The following is a 23559-nucleotide window of genomic DNA, read 5'->3' as shown; positions in this document are numbered from 1 at the left end:
TGATTTTTTTCAGTTTTTGTAATTATGTATTGACTTCCAGTTATAGAAGATGAGGATTTAGCTACCTTTCGTTCTCAACATCCTATAAAATATGTCCATTTCTTTTTCTTTCATCTTCCTTATATGGTGAAATTAAAATAAGATCAAATACAGTTTTTACATTACTACTGTTATATAAACACTATTCCTAGCTGAATTAGGTATTATAGAACCATTTTTTTTCTGGAAAACCTTTTTTCTTTATTAAATATCTTATGTATTTATCTCTTAGCCATACTCTCTTCCAGTTGTGTAAATCCCCTCTCAGCCTTTCCAGTCAAATTAGGTATTGTCAGTCCCATAATCTTTTTTTTTTTTAAGATTTTATTTATTTATTTGTCAGAGAGAGAGACCACAAGCAGGGGAACAGCAAGAAGAGAGAGAAATAGGCTCCCTGCTGAGCAAGGAACCTGATGCAGGACTCAGTCCCTGGACCTTAGGATCATGACGTGGGCTGAAGGCAGACACTTAATCAACTGGGCCACCCAAGTGTCCCTGTCAGTGCCATATTCTTGAAGAACTTTCTCCCAGAATTTTCTGACCTATTCAGTCTGGATTTGTTGATTTCTAAGTGTGTTGCCCAACTGCTTAGTGGGAAGGAAGCTCCTTGTAGCTGCATCTTGACGAGTCCTTTTACCTCATATCATGTGGGATCTTGCCATCATTTCAGTTGAATGCATGCTTCAGAAGCTTCTTGATGAGGAATGTAAGGGAGGTAAGATATTTTAGATTTATACGTATTCATTCATAGAAACATCTTTTCCTACTCTCCAACTTAACTGAGAGTTTGGTTCTGAATTTTTGTTGGATATTATTTTCCCTCAGAATTTTGGTCAAAACATGGAGTTGGCAATCTTCAGTTTCATCAGTCTCGCTGTTTATAGTGTGTTCATTATCTCTGTTCTCCTTGGTGCCCAGTATCCTTCAGTCCAGAGATATTCTGTTTTATTCTCTCCAGAGAAAAACCCATTAGGCTCCTGCAGTGGGGAAGAAGTCACCTGGAATAGGAGGAGGAACCCTGGGAGTCTAACTGCTTCATCAAAGTCTTGCTATGAGTCATGCTGTTTTTAACCCTATATTCCCACCCTCCAACACAAAGGACATTCCTGGATATCTGCTTCTTCCAATTCTAGAGCCTTTAGGGATTTTGTGATGTAAATGAGTAGGTTTCTTAGCTTCCCCACATTAGGAATTAAAGTAGATTTAACATCCTCCAGCCAAAGGAAGGCAGTTAACACTGACTGCTTTCCAGCTTCAAAATTTTAGTCTCTTGTCTCCACTGCTGTTCTTTTTGCCATTGTGTGTATGTCCTTTTACAGTCGCTTTCCAGGGTTTTCTATCTTGACTTGTTTCTTTGTGGTTGTGGCCGAATCCAATCTGTGAGATGAACCAGCTGTCTTTAACTAAAAGTCCTCATCAACTTTTAGAGTCCAGCTGTCTTTATTTTCTTATTATTGTTGATAGGAAAATCAAAGTCTCTAAATATACTCGCTCACTGAAGGTCTACTTTTAAAGGGTCACTTTCCTACAGGACAGCTTTACCTAGATATTCTAATGGATTGTAGCTAAAACAACTGGAAAACAGCAGAATACTCGTTGGAACTTAGTGTTTCTTTCAGGCCTACCCCGTGTAGCCATGGATACCACCATTTCCAGATTTCCAAACTGTTATATTACATTGCCAATTTGTCTCTCAGTTCAATCTATTAGTAATGCATATTGATTTTTTTCGTCATTGCATCTCTCAAATGTGCCCTCTCTGTCTCTAACCATTTCTTTCTTACTAGTTCAGGCTCTCATTACCTCTCACCATGATTATTACAAAACAACCTGTTGGCAAGTTCTGATCTCTCCCATTCTCCATTCCCATTTTACTCAAACTTTCCTGAAGACTACTGTCACCATGATACTGTCTAGCATACACACACACACACACACATACATACACACACACACACACACACACACACACACACACACACACACATTTCCCCCCTTCTCTTTGGATCAAGTTTAGCCTGAACTGTCAGTACCTGAAGATAGCAAGCATTCAATAAATGAAGGGAGGAGCTGAATGACATTCACAAATCTCTATCAGAGCTTTTTACTTTGCCTAACAACATTTTTCTCTAACTGAATAACATGCATCCTTTCTGCTTGTCATGATGTCCCCCTACCCCCGCTTGTTTCCAGGGTGAATTCCCATCCTACTTCTATGCTCCTGTTTAAGCTCGACCTTCCCTTGGGCTTTTCTTCTCCCCACCTAAATCTACATTTCCTCAAGGATCTACTTTAACTCTAAATGCTCACGGAAACCTACCCTGACAATCCAGGCTATGCAACCTCTGTCTTTCTGCAAACATTAACAAGACATGGAACTAGCTGCCTTCGACTCACATGTGTGCCATTTGCCTGCATGTGTATTTTCTTCCTCAAGCCTTTGGGGGGAGGGATTCTAACATTTCTCTCAAACTCATTGATGTGTTGAGCATGTGACTTGGCAAACATAAATTGGTATGTTTTAAAGTTTTCTACAAAAATATCCTTAAGAAAAAAATATCCTTAAGCAAAGAAGAGTAAGGACCTCATTCCAAGAAACACACTTAAGAAGTTGGCCATTTCCTTGAAGTTGTGTATGTAATTTTAATTATTATTTTTTTTTAAATTTTGCATTGTGAACCACAACATACCTGTGTCAAGAGACTAAATCCAGAATTTCACTCCATCACTTAATACTGTACCGCCTTGGGCCAATTACTCAGATTCTTTGTCCGTTGGTTTTCTCACTTTTAAGACAAAGATTACAGTTGTTTCTATCTTATTGTTGAGGTAAGCAAATTAAATTAGTTACTTTATATAAAGCATGTAAGAGGGTGCTAAGCAATTATTAAGTTCTCAACAAATATTAGTTACTATCTGAATAAAGATTAGAATAGTTTTCCTGTGGTATTCAAGCTAAATTAATGCTCCAGAAACATGTACCATATTTGTTCTGTGGTTTAGAGTCAGGACAGAGTCACACAGTGGATCCACGTCACACAACAGACTTTGGAGCCAGCCAGGCAGCCATGGTGTGAAGAAACATTTCTGTCCCAAGATAAACCTGGCTTTTTTTCCCCTTCATTATTCCTTATGGACTGAAAGTGTTCATTCTATCCCCAAATTATTCTACAGTCTCTTCTGTGATTTTCAGGGGAGCCTGAAGCAGATTAAGTTATAGACAAAATCTTGGTAACCTTGGTGTTGCAGTGAGAAGTAAGGAAAAGAGGAAAAAGAGGGGCTAAAAAAGGAATTAAGAAGTGCTGAGATTTAACCCAAAGTGTTGTAAATTACCTCTAGATTGGCACTTGGCACATTTGCTTCTCAATCCATGTCTGCTCTAAATATAAGTTCTCTGGGTTCCCAAAATACTTCTCCCTTCTCATGCCCTTCGACAATCTTATTCTTTGGCAGATCTCAGACTGGCATGAATCTGTAACTGTCCATTTAATTCTCTAAGGCTAGATTCAGTGACGTCCTTTTAGCAGATGGAGAGATATTTTAGGGAGGTCCTGGTGTCGCCTACTCAGTTATGACACATGGGGAGGCCACTTGATTACTGAAGACAGAGAATGACATCTTCACTGAAGGTAGAACATGTGCCTTTTACACCCCTCTCATCACAATGTCCATTTGAAGGAAACACAGCACTGTCTCTGCTATGAATCTCATGTACATCCTTCAAGTTCCTGTACAAATATTGTCTCATTCAGGAAGTCTGGGCTGATGTCTCCTCCTTGCTCCTTTAGCATGTTACTCATACTGATTTTTGTGATACAGAGCCGTGTCCATCTTGTGCTATAATGAGTTAGAGTTAAGACAGGACTCAGGGCAAGGGATGGCTAAATTTGACTTGTTTAGAGAGAAGATCTGCTTGTGTGGGTGCTCTCTGGGCTCTTAGTTCCAGGGCCCTTCCCTGAAGCCAAATTTTGAGTTTAGGAGAGAGGCAACTCTTCTCTGATGGTCCTTCTTCCCTTTGTCGCCCTATTGATTTTACCTCCTGCCCTAACCAAATGTGCTCCCAGATCCCTGCCCAAACCTCTCTGGGCTCTTCTGTCTACGAATAATCTTTCATGGGGAAGGGATAATCCTTTTTTTCCCCACTGAGATTTGAGGGAGCAGCTTGAGCATTCCAGAAAGATTTTTTAAAAATAGGAGTTCTTGTCTACCTTCCTACGTCAATCTGCAATATGGTAGTTGTAGAAGGAGCAAAGCATAGGTCTTTGGTGGTTGCTGTTTTTCTCTTGGCCTGAAATTCATCTCAATTTTTTTTTTTAATAAATGCTTTTCCCCTTTAAAACTGGTTAACAATAGGCACCATTTGGAGCACACCTGAAGCCTCTGTGCATATGAAATCAATGGAAAACTCACAGCAGTCTCCAAGGACTCTTTTTAAAATCACCTTGGCCCCCATATCTCAGAAAGAAACTAAAAGAAGAAGCTAAATATCATTGCCATTCATGAGGCATTTCACTACTTGCTACTTTAATTTCTAAAAAAACTACAGCTCTATTATAAGGAGGACATAGTCTATTATCTCTTGATAATAACCTTAAATAAATGCCAAACACAGAGGTCTAAAATTATTTCTGGCCTCATGCTTCACTTACGTTCTATGTGATGGCCCTGCGATTGACTAAAAATAATGAAATGTATTCATTATGCAGAGAGTGTGTGTGTGTGTGTGCATGTGTGTGTGTGTGTGTGTGTGTGAGAGAGAGAGAGAGAGAGGGAGGGAGGAAGAGGGAAAGAGAGGGGGACTATTCTAGATGTTAGTGCCTAGATATCCTCTGTGATAATGTTAAGCCTTTGCTGAAATACAGGTGCCCTGAGTGAGCCACACTGTAATAAAAATGCCTTCTCTCCCTCCTTTTCTTTACTTGCCACTTCCCATTGGTTACCAAGTCTTCTTAATTGATCCTTTTGTTGTTAGTCCTACCTAAACCCTATACCCCCTCATTATCTTCATTCTCACCACCTCCATCCAGATCTTCACAACATCTTGACTGAGTTTTGTCTACAGCTTTACTGGTTTTGTCTCCCTGAAGTCCCTCCGTGCTGCTACCAGAGTTGTTTGTTTTGTTTTGTTTTTAACCTGTAAAACTGAGCTTTTTCCAAGGTTAAATCTAAACTTAATATTTCAGATATATCCTTTTGTGATACTTTTCCTGCCCGGTTCCATAAATCTGTTTTGCAACACAACCCTGTAAATGCTCCCCACTTTAGCCCTATCTATAATGCTGTAGTTACTTGAATGCTCCATTCTGTTTCATGGACTTCTGTTATTCTGTCCCATCAGTCTAGAATTCCTTTCTCCTGACTATCTGCCTAACTTACTCCATCCAAAGTCGGTAAATTGTCACCATCTCCAACAAGGCTACCAACATTGGTTCCTGAATCTAACTGAACTCCTTCCTTGATGTTCTCATAACACCTTATATATAAAACAATTTTAATCAATCTCTATGATGTCGCTACTCTTTCTTTTTCCCTGGCTGCATTTTAAATGTCTTGTTGGAAGTGATTCTGTCTTTGTAGCCTTAGGAATTAACATAATATCTTTAGCACATCTTGTAGCAAAATAATATCTTCAGGTGAATTAGTGGGGCTGACTGAAACTTTCAAAAAAAAAGTGAGAATTTATGTCTTTAAATAAACATTGTCTTTCCTGAAAGAATTTTCTTGGAGGTGTAGGCTTAATCTGGTGAAAAAAATTCAAAACCTTATGGAAACTCCTCTTTGGGGACTGCTTTGGAGCCTGCTTACAAATCACATAAGGAAATTGGGCTCAGCTTCAATAGCACATTGCTGTGTGTGGCATAAAACGAACTCCCAGCTTTACCACCCAGCTTACTCATCAGACTTTAACTCTGAATGACTTCTAAATGAGGGTGAATTTTATTTTTTTTGGCAATAAAAGACAAAATTTGCTGCCATTGAGAATTAAAAAAAAATCTACTGGCTCTGAAGTCCATTCTAAAGAGGAGTCTAGACATATTCTGATCAAAGGCAACATCTTTGAAATATATATATATTCTCCTGTGGAGGCTGTTTGAAAGAATGGGTCTCAATTTTTGCCGATGTGTTGGCTTGCTAATTAGTCCTGTGACACACAGACACCTTGGGTCTGGTAACAAAGACATAAAAGTTACAGTCAGATGTGCTTTAGACATGATTTCTTACCCTGATGCTTGCTACTTAAGTGGTCTTGGATAAGTGACTGACTTTTGGGGGAAAATGGATTTCAGGTTACTGTGTTAAAATGAGGTCATAGACACTCCAGAATTACAATAAGCAAACTAACTGTTATTATATAATTTATTTTTATTGATTAAATATCTACTATGTGCTAAACTAAGCTAAAATTTTCATAATTTCTTATTTAATCCTCTCAAAAGACAAACCATGGATAAGGAAGCTGAAGCTCAGAGAGATAAGAAATTTGTTCAGGGTGACCTAGTTACCTGAATCCAGACCCTTTGGCAGTACAGATTCAACATATTAATGAATTTGAATTTTGGTTTATTTCCTTATCAAGCTATATTCATATAAATGAAAATTTTTGGTGGACCTCATTGGTAAACACCTTACATCACATACATTTAAAATTCAACATAGAGGTACCTGGGTGGCTTAGTCGATTGAGCATCTGACCCTTGATTTTGGTTTAGGTCATGATCTTGGGGTCATGGGATCAAACCCCATGTTGGGCTCCATGCGTGGCTGGGTGTCTCCTTGAGATTCTCTCTCCTTCTCCCTCTGCTCCTCCCTCTCCACCATGCTCTCTCTCTCTCTCAAATAAATAAATCTTTTAAAAAATTCAACACACATATAGACACACACACACGCACATACTTATTTTACTAAACTTACTCTGTAATTTCCCCTGGTTTGAAGATCACTTGCTATCCATCTTTTTGGTGAGTGATGTATGTTATCTCCAAAGGGAAAGGAAATATTTCTGTATGGCTATCATGTGGAGAGAGTACAAATTGCTCATGTAGCCTCTAGAATGCAGAAATAGAACCGCTGGGGGAAAGTTACAGGGAGACTATTTCAGTGTAACGTGAAAAGGGCAGTCCAACAAGGAGCAGTGTGCTTTATAAGGCACAGACCTTCCTGTCACCAATGGTGTTCAAACAGAAGGTGAAGGACTCCTGTCAAGGATGCCATACATACTAGCCTGGGGGGACATTGGGTCACATGTCCTGTAAGGTCCCTTATAGCCTTCAGGCTTTGATATTTCATAAAGAAGCCAGGACTGTGGTGACCTTGCCTGGCTCAGTGGACCAAATACTCTGTAACTGGGAGTGGTAGGGGCTCTGGGCCGGTCCCTTAGGACACAGACAACGGCAGAGATGGCATCTCAACATCTCTCCTAGTTCCCGTCACATCCAGGACTATCAATACTTAAGTCTGTGCACAAATTAATCATCAAGTAGAAAATCAGTAGCTTATGATCTCATTGATATTAGTCAACTTAGTATTCACATATTAAATGGACAATGACTACCAGAAAAGGTGTTTAAAGATTGAAATGGCTTTAATAGATAGTGATAGCATGAGTCATTGTGTACATTGACTTATTTAATCCTCTCAACAGTACTATGCAAATAGGTCTTATGCTCATTTTAAAGACGAGGGAAGACTTAAGAGCTGCGTCGTCTTCATTACCAGAAAGTGAAATGACGAGCATAAAAGATCTTAGGAGACAGCATGGAAGGATGAAAAGTTCTTTGGTTGAAAGATGTGGAAATGTATTGTGTAAAGCAAGAGGTGATATGTCTCCATTTGTAAGAATGGGTTCTCAGTTCTCTGAATTCTAGATGTTGGGGTCTATGGTTTTGGTTTCCATTTTCCTCATTTTCCCTGTCAGTCACTCTCTGGATCCAGTAGTTCCTTGTTTGAACTACTGCTAGTAAACCTCCGTATCTCAGCTGCTTTGTCAGGGTCATTAGAAGCACTCAGGGAATTGTAAATATGACCAGTTTGAATTGAAATTAATTTTATGTCTGGTGTATTAAATGGTCTATATTCAGTAGACAGTGGAAATCGGTATCGAAATGATTCCTTCCCCATGTCAGTGGAAAATCATTGTGCTTTTGTGTCGAGGATGATCGAGAGTGGATTTTTAATACTATCGCCTTTTCCCACATTTCCTCCTACCTCTCCCAATAAACTGAGTCATTAGAGTCTGAGGTCTTTGGATTTAAACCAATGTCTGTCACTAGCGTGTCAAACAGCAGGTTGGCTTAAGAATTGGCTGGGAGTTTGTACAATGGAATATTAAACAGCAATGAGAATGAATGAACCACAACTGCATGAAAGAGTGTGGATGAATCTCAAGAAATAATGTTGAACAAAAGAAGCCAGACACTAAAAGAGTACCCAATATATAGCTCTATTTGTATAAAACTAAAATATGGTACAGTATTGAAATAATGATGATAGTTATACTTGTGAAGTAGGTATAGGAGGGACCCCAATAGGAGCTTTGGGGCGCTAGTAATATTTTTTTTTCTCAAACCGGTATTTAAAATTTCATAAAACTGAACACTTATGATTTGTGTACATGTTAACTTACATGGGCTTTTCTTTATGAAAGCTTATTTCAATAAAGAGTTGAAAAAAAATTTGGGGAAGGAAGTCTCCACGTCCAGACCTCTGGTACAAAGTTGTAGGGAAGTAAATTATTTCACTGAGTATATGCTAATATTTGCCTACAGAGATCTAACTGAGGCGCCTACAACATCGTTTGCCACAGACGCTTCAAGTCCTAGATCTGCCACGTCTCGTGGCCTAAGTGACAGAGCAGCTTGCATGGCGCTCTTGACTCGCTTTGAAGCCTTTTAGTCTGGGCTTTTTTGGGGTTACATTTTGTAGTGTTTTTTTTTTTTTTCATTTAACTTATTGTGAACATCTTTTATGTCATTCTTCTCCAATATAATTAACATGTACTTAGCAATTACTATGTAATAAACACTATATTTATATTCACTATCTCATTTTCTCAACTACTGTGGGGTAAAGACTGTCAATATCTTTTTTTTCTGTATGAAGAAAACGTCTCATTAAAGTTGTAACTTGGCCCAAAGTGTTGAAGCTACTAATTCTTTGTAAAGTGGGCACACATCTATCTGACTCTAACGTCAGAAACTAAGAGTGCCTCATTCCCACCATACTGTCTACTCCATACAGTAATATAACAGATCCACGTGACGCACTGTAGAAAGGAAAGGCTATTGAAGACACTATGGTCTAGATTATGGCATGGTGCTGGAAAGTCAGTCTTGGGTGGAATAGGGAAGATCTTATTGGTGGCCTTGCCAGCTGAAAGTAAACTCTTTTTGTTGGTCTCTACTAACAAGCAATAAGAAAAAAAAACATTCATCAGATGAATTGATGCTTACCAGTTAGCAAGGAATGTGTTGATTTTCTCCAATCATGAATTGACATATACAGTTATAGTCATCCCATGAGTAAATTTTTAATAATCTGCTGTCATTCTCCAAGATCAATTAGTCTTTTGCATAGGCAAATTGAATAGGACTGGGGAAGGATTCAACACCCCTGCATCTCTCAGTCCTTGATGCTAATACTAATCTCTGCAATCTCTCTAGGAATGTAGTATTACTTTTGGTTTACTATTTTGATAGAAGCAGTTAATTACAGTATCTTACCTTTGACTTTTCCTATAATAATAGCCTACATCCTACAGGTCAGGGAACTGATGTGCATGTTCTACCAGATGCATAATTAATCTATATTAATTATGTTCATTGAAATAGGGAAAATAAACACAGAGTATGATTTTGGTGACTCGGGTTCACTTTGAGTCAGAACCCAATAAAATTCCATTAATCTTCCTACCTTCACAAGCCCTTTTTCTGACCAGTAGACCAAAATGGTATTATGGATCTCTGGGATTTAAAGCCAGTTTGTAATCAATGTCAGTAATTCTTGAAGTATGTGATTATTTCCCTTCCCCAACATATTAACATTCTGGCAAATAGCTAGGCCACAGATTTTTTTGAGGAAGGGAAGGAGAAAGATTTGTGTACAAATGCTGGCAATATAGCAGCATTATTCCTTAAGAGGTCTCAGCCTCCTCTTCATTTAAGAGACTCTGTGCCTATGAATTGGCTCAAAACTGGGAATTGATTGACAGGTCATGACTATCTTTTGTGTTGATTCAAGTCAGACTTCTCCTCAGACCTAGATATTCTTCCTATTACAGATCAAGTAAGACTTTAGTAGTCTGCCCAACTTTTCAGTTCTGGGGACACCATTATCAAGCTAAAAACTGGTCACTGCTTTGGCTGTGCAGCTTATTATGATAATCTCTCTTACTTTGATTTTGGTGACTAGGTGCCATCACTTGGCTCTTAGAATTCTCAAATCCATTACCCCTAATGAATTCAGTTCACTGGCAGTGATTCCTACTGCTAATCCCAATATACAGAGAGTAAATATGTACCAGAGAATTTTTAAAAGGTGCTGGGGCTCTCCTCGGCAGTGTATTTCTCATAGCCTAGGTGAAGGATGTATCCTCTGGGAGATATAGTAACAGGGTAGGGTGTTAACATGAAAAACTGCAGAATTCTGATTTCCCCAAGCAAATTAATATTTTCCTCTACAATATGATGCCAGGCAATTTTTGGCATTTCAAATTCATTTAATATAGGTCACTTTTGAGTCCAAATTTCAGTCAACCAACGAAGCAAACTAGTAGGATCACTCCAGACACCTGAGCTAACATATTGAATCCCAAATCTCTTTGGTAAGCCCGTATCAATAAAATTGGCTCAACCCAACTGTATTCCTCCCATCCTTATCCCACAGTCTTAGGACCCATTCCAACACACAAGTATTTGGTTGATAAATTATAAAAATCATGCAATTATTTGGATGTGTGTTTCACTCTTCACGGGTCATACTTCGTACTTCACTGTTTGTGAGTCACCTGCTAGGATTTAAACCTTGTTATAGCTGAAGGAGTAACAAAAGGTGGTGAGGATATGTCCTTAGAGCAATCATTAGCCCTTTGTAGGGAAACTGTATTACATACAGGAGAGGCCATTACCAGTGCAAAGCTCCTCAGGCTTTTTGGTAAAAGGTGGGGTTCATGGTCACCAGCTTCACTGAAATCACCTCATATGCCCCCATCCCAATTTTCAGAGTCCCCTTTATTTCTAGTCAATGTCTTAACTTTATTGTAAGAGCTTACAAAATTGAGAATTCAGTTTTAATTATAATTCAGTCATCTGCAAGATTAGACTTTGGGTTTGGTTTTCAAAAATCTCGAGCCTGTGACTCTAAGATATAAAGGTTTTCTTTAAAGCAGTCACAGAAACTTCCAAGTCCTTTGCTTATTAGTTTTCTATTGCAGCAGAACAAATTACCACAAACTTAGCAGCTTAAAACAACCTCCATTTTATTATATTTCACAGATTTCCATATGTCGGGACTTTAGATACAGCTTAGCTGAGTCCTTTGTTTAAGATTGCACAAAGCTGTAGTCAACACACTGGCTGGAACTGTAGTCTCAGCTGAGGCTCAGGTCCTTTTCCAAGCTCTTGAGTTTGTTGGCAGAATGCATTTCTTTGCAATTGCAGAACTCATGATGGTTTGTTTATTGAAATGCAGCAAAAGAATTTCTCCTTAGTCTTTTATGACGGAGTCTTAAGTAACATAATATAATTGCTTTATGGTAGGGTCAATACATTTGCCGTGTTCTGTTGGCTAGAAGTCACAGGTTCTACCAGCAGTCAAACGAAGGAGAGGATACAAGGGTACAACTCCCTTGGGGTTACTGTAAGGTAGGTGTGTGAGACACATACCTTGAGTTGGAAATTTAAAGCCCCCAAATAATTTTATTTCTCCAGTTTCTCTGGTGCACTTAGACATAACCAACCAACCATATTATATAACTTATTTTTCCTACAGTGTTCTATGACAGCAAATACTTGGTCACTTTCTATGGGCCTTTAATTAAATGTATATGCAGGTGATTAATTAAATTATTGTTGTATTAGTGCATGACATGAACTATTAGAATCTCATACCATTGTAGATATGGTCAGACACCCTTCACTTTCAATACAGGACAGAGAATCAACTCCAGGCAACCCAGAACCAATCCAGAGAAGTCATCATTATAAAAAAAACAAAACAAAACGAAACTATGGCTGCTCTTTCACATTAGCCCTCTGAATCTTTTGAAAAATGTTGTTTCTGGACACTAACCTAGAACCCTGCAGGGAAGCATAGTTTTCACTTAGCTAAGTTGACACAATACCATTCTACCCCAGCAGGGCACTAATGGCTGACTCCAAGTTGATCTCATGATGTTGTGCATGTAATATGACAACAGAGGTTAAGTCCTCTGCTCTAGTCTAGTTTGGTAGTACTTGGGCCATGTGTCTGTTCCGATGTAGTCAGTTCTCAGAAGGAATAAGATCTACTTCCTGGTGTTACCTTCTGTGAAGAAGGCTCCTTACCAACTGCCCAGGTTCCTCAAGATCAGAGCTGATTTGATGTACTCAGTCTCTTTCATAAGATGCTGGGCCACATCAGGTGAAGGCTCTGAGCCACTTGGCCCCATTGCCCCAGGGACAGAGATGAGGGCTGGGAAGGAGAAGTGCTGCTTTTGGAATGAGGCTGCTCGGCCATGGAGGGAAAGCAGAGTGAACTCTTGTAGTTTCAAGGCATATAAGTTATTACCAAGTTTGTATTGATTTCCAGTTTATGCTCCTTTTGTTTAGGTCTGCAAATGTGAAATGCAAAGCAAGTGTAGTGTACTCTGAACTTCTTATGTATTTAACACTATGTAACTGTGTGTATATTGGGGTATACATTATGGTGAGTAATAATACCAGTTATTACTTATTTAGTTCTTTTTTTAATTTTTATTTTATTTTATTATTTTTTTTGGTCTTTGTTTGACTTTTTAAAAAAAATTGTTATATTAGTCACCATACAGAACACCATTAGTTTTTGATGTAGTGTTCCATGATTCACTGTTTGCATATAACACCCAGTGCTCCATGCAATACGTATCCCCCTTAATACCCATCACTGAGTTACCCATCCCCCACCCCTTCTCCTCTAAAAAGCCTCAGTTGTTAATTTAGTTCTTACCACATGCCTATTTTAAGAATAGGTTTTTCATATATTATCTCCCATATTTCTTTTTTTAATAGCTTTATTGATATATAATTCATATCCCATATATTTCACCTATTTAAAGTGTAAAATCCAATGGTTTAAGTATATTAACAGGTAAGTGTAACCATTACAACAGTCAATTGTAGAACATTTTTATCTTTTCAGAAGGGAATTCTGTACTCTTTAGAAATCACCTCTCTGTTCCCTTTTCACCAGCCTGAAGCAACCATCAATCTATTTTCTGTCTCTTTACATTACTCTTTCCAGACATTTCATATGAACAGAATTATATGTTACATTTTTTTACTGACTTCTTTCATTTAACATAATGTTTTTAAGGTGCAAGCACATTGTTGCACCAGTGTTTCACTAGTTTTTGTGGCAGATTAATACTCCATTTGTATGAATGTACCACACTTTGTTTATCCATCCATCAGTTGATAAACATCTGGGTTGTTTCCACCTTTTGGTTATTATATATAATGCTGCTGTGAATATTCATGTACAGGTTTTTATGCATCTTTTAAAAATTTATTTAAATTCAATTTAATTAACATATAGTGTATTATTAGTTTCAGAGGTAGAATTTAGTGATTTAGCAGTTGCATATAACATCCAGTGCTCATTACATCGAGTGCCCTCCTTAATGTCCAGTTGCATATAATACCCAGTGCTCATAAGATCAAGTGCCCTCCTTAATGTCCATTATCCAGTAACCCCATCACCTGCCCCTTCCCCTCCAACAACCTCAGTTTGTTTCCTATAGTTAAGAGTCTCTTATGGTTTATCTCCCGCTCTATTTTCATCTTATTTTATTTTTCCTTCCCTTCTCCTATGTGCATCTGTTTTGTTTCTTACATTCTACATAGGCGTGAAATTATATGGTGTTTTTCTTTCTCTGACTGACTTATTTCACTTTGTATAATACCCTCTAGTTCCATCCAAATCATTGCAAATGGCAAGATGTCATCCTTTCTGATGGTTGAGTAATATTCCTTCGTGCATCTATTGTATGAAGTTTGTTTTGTTTGTTTGTTTCATTTCTCTTGAGTAAATACATGGGAGTAGAATTACTGGTTCTTATCTTCCTAACAATCATGTGAGGTAAGTAGCTCAATCTATGTATTGATAAGGAAACTGAAATTCAGAAGAGTTAAACCATTTGCCAATATCATAGAGCAAAAAGAAGGTGAGATTAAAACTCTGTGCCCTTCAAGTCCATAGTTCATGTTTCCTCCACTGTACTTCTGCCAGATGTGAGCACTAAATATGCAGCTATGTCCATGCATTTGATGCACACCCCCCACCCTGTCCAAGTACAGATATGCATAATTATCAGAATGACATCAGTTGTGGTTTAGGACAAACCTGACATCATCACGACCACTCTATCCCTCACACTATCTCCCCTGCTTGGAAACACGCACTCCAGCTATATCTACCTCCCTTCTATGGATTTTTTACAAAATGAACTCTGGCTTGTCTTTAGGGAGAAGTGTCAGAATTACCTTTCATATGCACTAGCCTCAGGGATTATGCAGTGGGGAGGCACAACAGCATCCCTAGCCCAGGACTCTCTCTGAGGCTCACACAGAATGAACTCGCCTCGATGCTGTCTGCATGTTCATCTCTTGACAAACAGGCTTCCAGATCATCAGGCAACTTGGTGTCCAGAGCCTCTTTTCTCTTTCCCCTCGGATCCTTTTTCAGCTTGGGCCCATCGCTGCTGTGCACACATTCAAGGCACCAAAGCCTCATTACTCTGAAATATTGCTATTAGGATTGACTGCCTTCTCCCCAACTAAGATATAGAAATCTTACAAACTTTTATATTTTTTAAGAGCAAGCAGTTCGAAATTGGATTACCTTCCCACATTTTCATACAAAGTGGATTAATGTGCCCCTGTCTTTATTACATTTTCCATCCTTGTCATTTGTGATTAAGCCAACACTATGAAGATGTATTACAGATCGGTGTAAATGGGAACATTAAAACACTGGCTATATATCAGAGAAGTTCAAAGCAAGTTGATTTGTGCTCCACACACTCTCAGGGCAATGCATCTGGAATATTTCACGTCTCTTTGGACAAAACAATCTTTCTAGAGTGCCAAAAGTAACAAGAGGTAAGAAAAAGAGGAAAAATAGAGGAAAGAAGGAAGCGTGCCAATCTGTGTTCTAGGACAATGGAGGGAAGCCACACTTCTGCAACCGTCTAAATATAGAATTTTTCATATTAGGTTCTCAGACCCAGACCATCAGCTGGGATCAATGAAGCAGGAAAAATGTGGTTCATAATCAAGATTCCTAACTCATATGAGCAAGAAGGGTGTTTGACCAGGCACCCACTCAATGTTTTTGACCTTATGTTCCATCTCTGCCAGGTCATTCCCGCTCTGTGAGTACATTTATGGCTCAGGCTTTCTGTGGAAGCAGCTGGCCCTAGAACAGTTCAGATTTTAAAGGCAAAGCGTGTGCTTGTAGAAGTGCCACTCATTCTTAGTCACAAGAAACAGACGCAAGGCTCCAAGGCTTATAGCGTGGGATAGGCAGTTCTGGTGGGAAGGGGAAGGGATAATGTCCACTGAAGTGCTGTTTTCTGAGCAGAGGCTGATATTGCTTCCCTAAAGACTCTTACCTACAATATATTCTTTCCTTCACTTCATAGCTTCTTTCCCAGAGATGTTTAGGAGGACCTCTGAAGAGTTATGGTGCCTGTGGCTGCAGTTCCTTCCCAGGACATGCTGCCGTCACCTCCCCTTCTGCTCTGCTGGCCCCCCTGTGGCCCTGCAAGGAAGAAAATGTGCACAGATCAAAGCAGCTTTCCCTCTGATTACTTCACTTACACTGAGGACACAATCTCAGGAGAGTTTTAAGTAGCCCCTGTGTCTGTGGAAGGTGGTTATGACTACACTGGAAAAACATTGGTGATTAGTGCCCCAGAGCAAAGAAGGTGCTAAGCAGCTCTGAATTAAGACAGTCTTTGTTGCTAATGTTGAGGTGGCTCCTTACCTCTCATTCTAATGTGATACTATCCACTTGTCTAGAGTTGAAGAAACTAGTTTATCAATTTCAAGGAGGTGGATTTTCACGTAGTCTAGAATAACCAGAACCTATCTGAATCCTACATTAATTGGAGAGTTTTGGGCAGTAAACTATAGAGTCCTTTGACGTAAACTGTTACGATCAAGGCCAAAAATCCTATTTCTGAAGCATGCTTGGAATTGTAGTTTTTCATACAAAGAGATGACTTTTCAGTACGGCATGTAGGAATTAGCTGAAAGCCTGCTTGAAACGTTGAGTTGGGATAGGCTGGTGATGGGTATTAAGGAGGGCACGTATTGCATTGTGCACTGGGTGTTATATACAAGCAATGAATCATGGAACTTTATATCAAAAACTAGGGATGTACTGTATGGTGACTAACATAATATAATAAAGAAAATATTATTTAAAAAATCTAAAAATAAAACTAAAAAAAAAGAAATGTTGAATTGGATCAGAGTAATGCAGTTCAACCTGTTTTCCAACTATCATCTGAAAAAAGGACACAGATTCTACTCTTAATTCAACAGATGTTGATCAAAACAGACACAGTTACCATGTTATAGGGATTTCAGTTAGATGGAAGAACTGTATATTCAAATAATGGTAGAAATATAATTTATACATTGTTAAATGTACCATAAAGGAAAATGGGAGTCTATTCTCAGGATATGTAACAGAGGACTAATTCTTATCTTAAATGTCAAGGAATGTTTTCCCAAATGATAGAATTTGAACTAAAGACTAAAATTTGTATAAGTATTAACTGGATGTTTCCTGTGGGGTAGGGACCGGGGCGGGGCGGCGAGCCTTCCTGGTAGAAGAAATGAACAAATGCAAAGATCCTGTGACAAATGGGAAAAGTCTCTGTTTAGGAACCTGAAAGGAAATACCAGTCAGGAAGAATACCAGATGAGTCTGGTGAGCTGAGCAAGTGCCAGGATGTGTAGAATCTTGGAGGGAATGTGAAGTTAATTGATTTTTCATCCTAAGAGCAATGGGAAGTCACTGAAGAATTTTCACCTGAGAAGTCACAGGTTCATTTGCATTTAAAAGGTCACTCTGGGCAAGAGAAAAGTAGATGTGGGAAAACCAGTTAGGAGACCATCTATACTGTCCAAGACAGAGATCTTGGTGCCTTGGGTTAGCAATATCACAGCACAGAAGTGGAGAAGTGAACTTATTAATGATCTGTTTACCGGGTCAAGCACACAGCACTTGTTAATGTGCTAGTATATAGCAACTATGAGGGAAGGAATTATCAAAGTTAATTCTTTGGTTTTGTTTGTTTGTTTCTTTTTTAAAATACCACTGCAAAGATGGTAGTTCCTTGATAGAGAATAAACATTGGTGAGAGGAAACAAACTGCACACACTGTCTGTTGACAACAAATGATTGCATTAGTCTTGCCTGGTTCAAGGATGAGGAGAAGAGGAATTGTGGGGAGGGAGATTCTTCATGTGGTCATGTGGCCATTGAAGAAATACTACAGAATGATGGGAGACTAGAGGAAGATTTCTAAAAATAACGTGTTCTAACTTCCAGGAGAAAATTTAAGGGCAAAATTTGGCGTTCTCCTTAGAGTGAAAGGAGAAATTCTCCTTTTTATGTTATAAAACGGGAACAAAAATGATAGAGAAAGAATAAGATGATTTTGTTGGAGAAACAGCAAGGTAAATGAAAAGAGAGAGATGAGATGAGGAAGACTTGCAAGAGGATTAAGAGCACAAGGGGGTGATAAGGTCATAAGAAGTAGTTATGATTCTGCAATAATTTAATCTGTAGTATAGATAACAAATTTGAGACGACATCTCAAAATGTGGACAATAGGATAAATAAATATAAGAAAAGTAAAAACATATAAATATAGTAGAGAATAAACAACACAAGAGAAGACTAATCAATATCCAGAAACATAGCAGGAGGAAAAATCAAGCAGACATATATTCCTATCACTTGAACAAAGACCTGTATGTAGAAGGAAGTATCTCACCATATTGCAGGCATGATGAGGTAAGGAAAATACCCACACAGAGAATAATAAAAACCTGAACTGCAATAAATATAAATAGATGTTGTATCTCATAAGCATTCGGTAAGGGGAAAAAAGCAAAACTAGAAATATGGTGTTTTAAAGAGAAACCAGTTTCAAGGTAGCTTCAATTTTTGCTCTACAACACCAACTATTGGAAGATAATAGATGAAAATCTATAGAATTTTGAAGAATTTGTTTGTGATGTAAGAATATTTTATGCAGCTTACTTGTGTTTTTTTTAATGTAAAAAGTTAAAAAAAAATTTCAGCTTTGCAAAGGATCAGATCCTCAAACAGCCAAGTGTACTCAACACACACATACACACACACACACACACACTCAAGCTCCTCAAGTTATAGTCTTCTGATAGGGAGATAAAGGAAGAAGGGAAAAAAAAAAAGAAGAAGCAAAAGGTCAAGGGCATAGCTGTTACAACATAAAGAGGTAGAGTAGATCCCATTTAAAAAGTCAAAATAAATATTCTCTAACTGTAGTTTTAAAACTGAATATAAATTTAAAAAACTGACGGCATATTGTCTTAATGACATTAAGAATAAAGTTATAAGTTATAAGTTCCCAGATTATTGACAAAGGGGATCAGGAGTTTAGGAAAGCACAAAATTATGGCGTAAAAGAGTGGAAGATTAAGACATTTCATTTAATCTTAACTACAATATGAAAAACATGATTAAAGTGGTAGGACTTGATTTTTCTTTCCCTCTCCCTTTCTGGAGCATGATTAACATTGCCCTATACTTCTATATTGTTCTATTTACATCCCAAATTAAATTAGACTTTTAGGAAATTCTTGACTCATTTATAGCTGTGCTTATCTAAACCTGAAAGAGAAAACGATATGTGAATGCAACTTATATACTGTGAGGCCAAACACAAGCACAGAACTTTTATATTATTAATAAAACAAGTTATTCCCACATAAATAGCAGAGGTGAGGTCCCACAGCTCCTATGCTTGTTCCGATGTTTTTCACCTAAAATATAAAAATGTACATTTCTGCTATTTTAATTTATTTCTGTTCGTTTCGGCTCAGTATTCCCCCCACCATCAAGGTTCTCTCTCAGACTTTGGCTCCATCCCTCTTAGCTTTGCACCATCTGGGGATTTGGCCAACTGCCACCTATGCCTTCATCTAAGCTAGTGTTTTGCAAACTAATTATTTGAGGACCAATGTCACAGTTTTGACACATTTTGAATATTCACATGCATCTTATAAATGTAATATTTTTCTTTCTTTAGCATTTTCACTTTTTTACTTACATAAATTTATTTTTAAAGAATTTTATAGCATGAGTTTGATGTACAAGATACCTATATACATAAACCAATTTTGGTCTGTGCACCAAATAAAACTCTCATGTGAGCCACCTAGGGATGGTATTTATACCTGTCATCTGTGGAGTGCTGGGTACATTCACAATCAAATGTTTGTCTCATCCGGGATGCCACTTTCCATGCTAGAGCCGAGGGCCAGAGCTTTGGATGATACAGGAAGGCGTAATCTGAGCACGCTGACTGATACAGAGAGGGCTGTATAAAAGTCCTTTCACTCAGAGGCATTTTTCACTCTTGACATATTTGCTTGGCTTTAAAAAGTTCAGATTATTTTAGGTAGCTAATTTGGCTCTTTCATTAGTCTCTGACTCTAAAATTATCCCAACCCAACTTATATATGATTTCACATTCCAACAGCATTTTCAGAGCCTATAAATATTCTGATTCAGGTGCAAATATGTTTGGAGTATACCATCAGAATCTTTTTGGATGTCAGCTAAAAAATTCCAGATTCAATAATTTGTCAAATTCATTAGTGGTTTTGACCAATATGTATATCCCTCCATGCAATTAAATAAGGATAAAACATATTTTAATCTTTTATGTTGGCAGGCACTTAGAAGGAAGAGATTTATTTGTTTGTTTTAAATTCTGTCTCTTTCCCCACAAACTGTCTTATCTTCTTTTGGCTATAAGTTGTTATTAAGGTAAATATCTTTAATATAATTTCTTTANAAAGAGATTTATTTGTTTGTTTTAAATTCTCTTTCCTCACAAACTGTCTTATCTTCTTTTGGCTATAAGTTGTTATTAAGGTAAATATCTTTAATATAATTTCTTTAAGATGGATTTAATTCTTTCATATGGTAGCAATGATCATTTCTAATGTGGAGATCAAAATGACAAGGGCTATTCATCCTCATTCTCCAGGACACCATCTGATCACCAGCTGGGGTCAGGAAGAAATTTTTCTGCCCAGAGAAATGTGTCCTATAATTCACTCCAATTGGTGCTTAATGCAAACACCTTCTTCTCTCACACCCAGCAGGTGTGAGCTACTCTTCATGATGCATCATCCTATTTTCCTACAGCCTTCTTTTCTCATTACATATTGCCCCTTCCTCTACTTACTTCCTGCCTCAGTGTCTCTTTCCTGTATTGCTTTTCTTCTTCGTATCCTACCCCCTTTCTCTCCCTCTTTGCTAGTGAATTGTATATGCATCTGGGTTTAGGAGCTATCAGAAGCTGTATCTGTCCCTTCACCCCTCTTGGTGTGCTGGCCACCTAAATCCTCTTGTCACTGTTTCTTCTGCCCGCCATTAATTAGGACATTCGCTGACATTCTAGTTTGAATTGCAGGAGCCAGCTGCTGCTTTGACAATGCTGCCAATGAGGGTATAAAATGGAAAATGGCAGGTTCTATCCTATCTAACAGGAGACATTTGCTTAAACAGAGTTTTCAAGGTCTTGGATTAAAGGTCAATTTCAGGGAAAACATTTTCTTATAGGATTGATGTTTCATAGCACATGAAGATAAATAGCCAAAATTTTATATACATGTTACATAAATTTAAATACATTGTAAGATAGGCTATCTTAGGGGGCACCTGGGTGGCTCAGTCATTAAGCGTCTGTCCTAGGCTCAGGGCGTGATCCTGGCGTTCTGGAATCGAGCCCCGCATCAGGCTCCTCCTCTGGGAGCCTGCTTCTTTCTCTCCCACTTCCCCTGCTTGTGTTCCCTCTCTTGCTGTCTGTCTCTCTCACTGTCAAATAAATAAATAAATAAATAAATAAATCTTAAAAAAAAATAAGATGGGCTATCTTATATTTCATCACATGCTTTATTGTGGTACTAACATATTTAGCGTATTACATTTCACAGATTCCATTTCAGATATCATTGATGGAGAACAATGATTAAGAGAGGAATAGTAATAGTAGCGGTAGCAGTACTTCTGGCAGCAAAAATAGTAATATACAACCTTTTTGTTTGCATAGTTTCTTCAACTTCTAATATATTTAGGTCAACCAACATCTCATAAACATTTGTTACATGTCTGGGATTGTGGCTGGTGAACTATATGATATATTTTTTTGGTATATCCCAAATGGCTGACTATTAGGCAGTTCATGTCATTCCAGTTTCCCATTTAAGTCTCACAGTAAAGGTGTGAGGTAAATATTTTTCTTGTTCCCTATATGAGGACACCGAGGACCAGATCAGAGACCATATGGGGAGTCAGGGGTTCAGACTGGAGTGTGCATTTTTCCTACTCTTACCCCAAATCCACCTTAATCCCATTTTGTGATTTCCATGTTTCATTTTGGTTAACAAAAAGTTTCAGGGGGAACTTAGCATCCTCAATGTGCTTCTGATCCAATGGCCTGTAGATTGTGAACACGAACTGTTTTCATTAGTTCCTGACCAGGACATTTTTCTTCTCCCCTTGAAAATACAAGGTCTGAACATGAATGGTACAGCACAGAATCGTTTACTGGAGTCATGTTCACTTATATACATGCCACCGAAACTCAGATATGTTCAGATTGAACCAGGACTGGAACCTACCAGGGCTCAGAAATGATGGCTTTGGGGCTGGGGTTTTTCAAGTTCAGAAGAGGCAAGCCCAGAATTCTAATTCTTCACTTCTAAAGGAAGTAGTCTTATTAAAACCTCTTGTACTCTTTATCATCACTTCCTGGGCCATGTTACCCTCATGCCACACTGCCCCCGCTCTTCATCCTGCGTGAGTCAGGAACCCTAAATTGACAGATTCCTTCCATTACAGTTTCAATCACTACATCGCTCTGGCTGAACACCTAGACTGTTCATGATTTTTGTAGCATTCTCAGTTTTCCAGATGAATAATAAATATAATTCTTCAAAAATTTCAGAAAACCCATGTATTCTTTCTATTCTTTTTTTTTTTCCTTGAGAAACAAGAAATCTATTTGCTTTTGCATGGTATATGGCAGTCAGAAGTACCTCATTCATTCACTTTTTATTCATTTGATGCATGAAAAAAAGGCATTAAATGTATTTCAGTGTGTCACCTCAACTTCTGTGCAGCCAACAGTGATAAATATACTCAGTTCCTCAGCTGGGGTACTGTTTCATTTTTTCGTGACAATATCACTTGACAAGCCAATTCTGCATTGGCAATATTGTATCATATTTTTGTCTGCATGTAAATTATGTTGACAGTCTCATAAACATAAATTGGCAGGCATACTGTCCCAAAGCAATGTTGGTTAAAATACACTAATGGAATAGAATAAATAAATTTTTCCGAAGCATTAATAACGCAGTGGTGTGTCACTACATTGTGCAAGAAGGTCTACAGAATATGTTACTGTCTATGCTAAATTAATACAGTATATATTTCTTAACATATATTTCATTCCATCTCATGCTTATGTTTATTGATTAGTCATTCCATTTCATGGAGCTTTGTGTATTTGCAACCACAACCTGGTGATACTTCTTAAAAGTCAGCGTTGTCTGGGACAGGTACCGATGAGGGAACATGTGTGTAAGGTATAATTTGAGTCCTGCATTGTTACATTGGTTTGTTCTTGACTGAGCTTCCCTTTCCTCACCTGGCCAACCTTAGGCGACGCTCTTAGCTGGCTTCTGCTCTGGTAGAACAGGCAGATGCTAGAGATTTAGAGGACATGGCTGGAACACCAAGGAGACTGGGTATAGGTTTTATTTATTTACTTTTGAACCCAACAATCAGGAATTTTCCTCCCAGGCTTTTGTGGACAGATAGCATGGAACATTTTGGAAAAGTAAGGACTATTCCATACTTTTATTTTTCTCACTTGCTAGCAGTGTAACCTTTGGCAAGATATGAAAAATCTCCAAGTCTCAATTACTGTACAATAAGGATAATCACAAATAAGAACAGGTGTTATGAGTATTAGATACATAGAGATGT

This window comes from Ailuropoda melanoleuca, chromosome 4 (genome assembly GCF_002007445.2).
Source record: "Ailuropoda melanoleuca isolate Jingjing chromosome 4, ASM200744v2, whole genome shotgun sequence".
Taxonomy (NCBI): Eukaryota; Metazoa; Chordata; class Mammalia; order Carnivora; family Ursidae; genus Ailuropoda; species Ailuropoda melanoleuca.
This window is presented reverse-complemented; position numbering follows the sequence as displayed.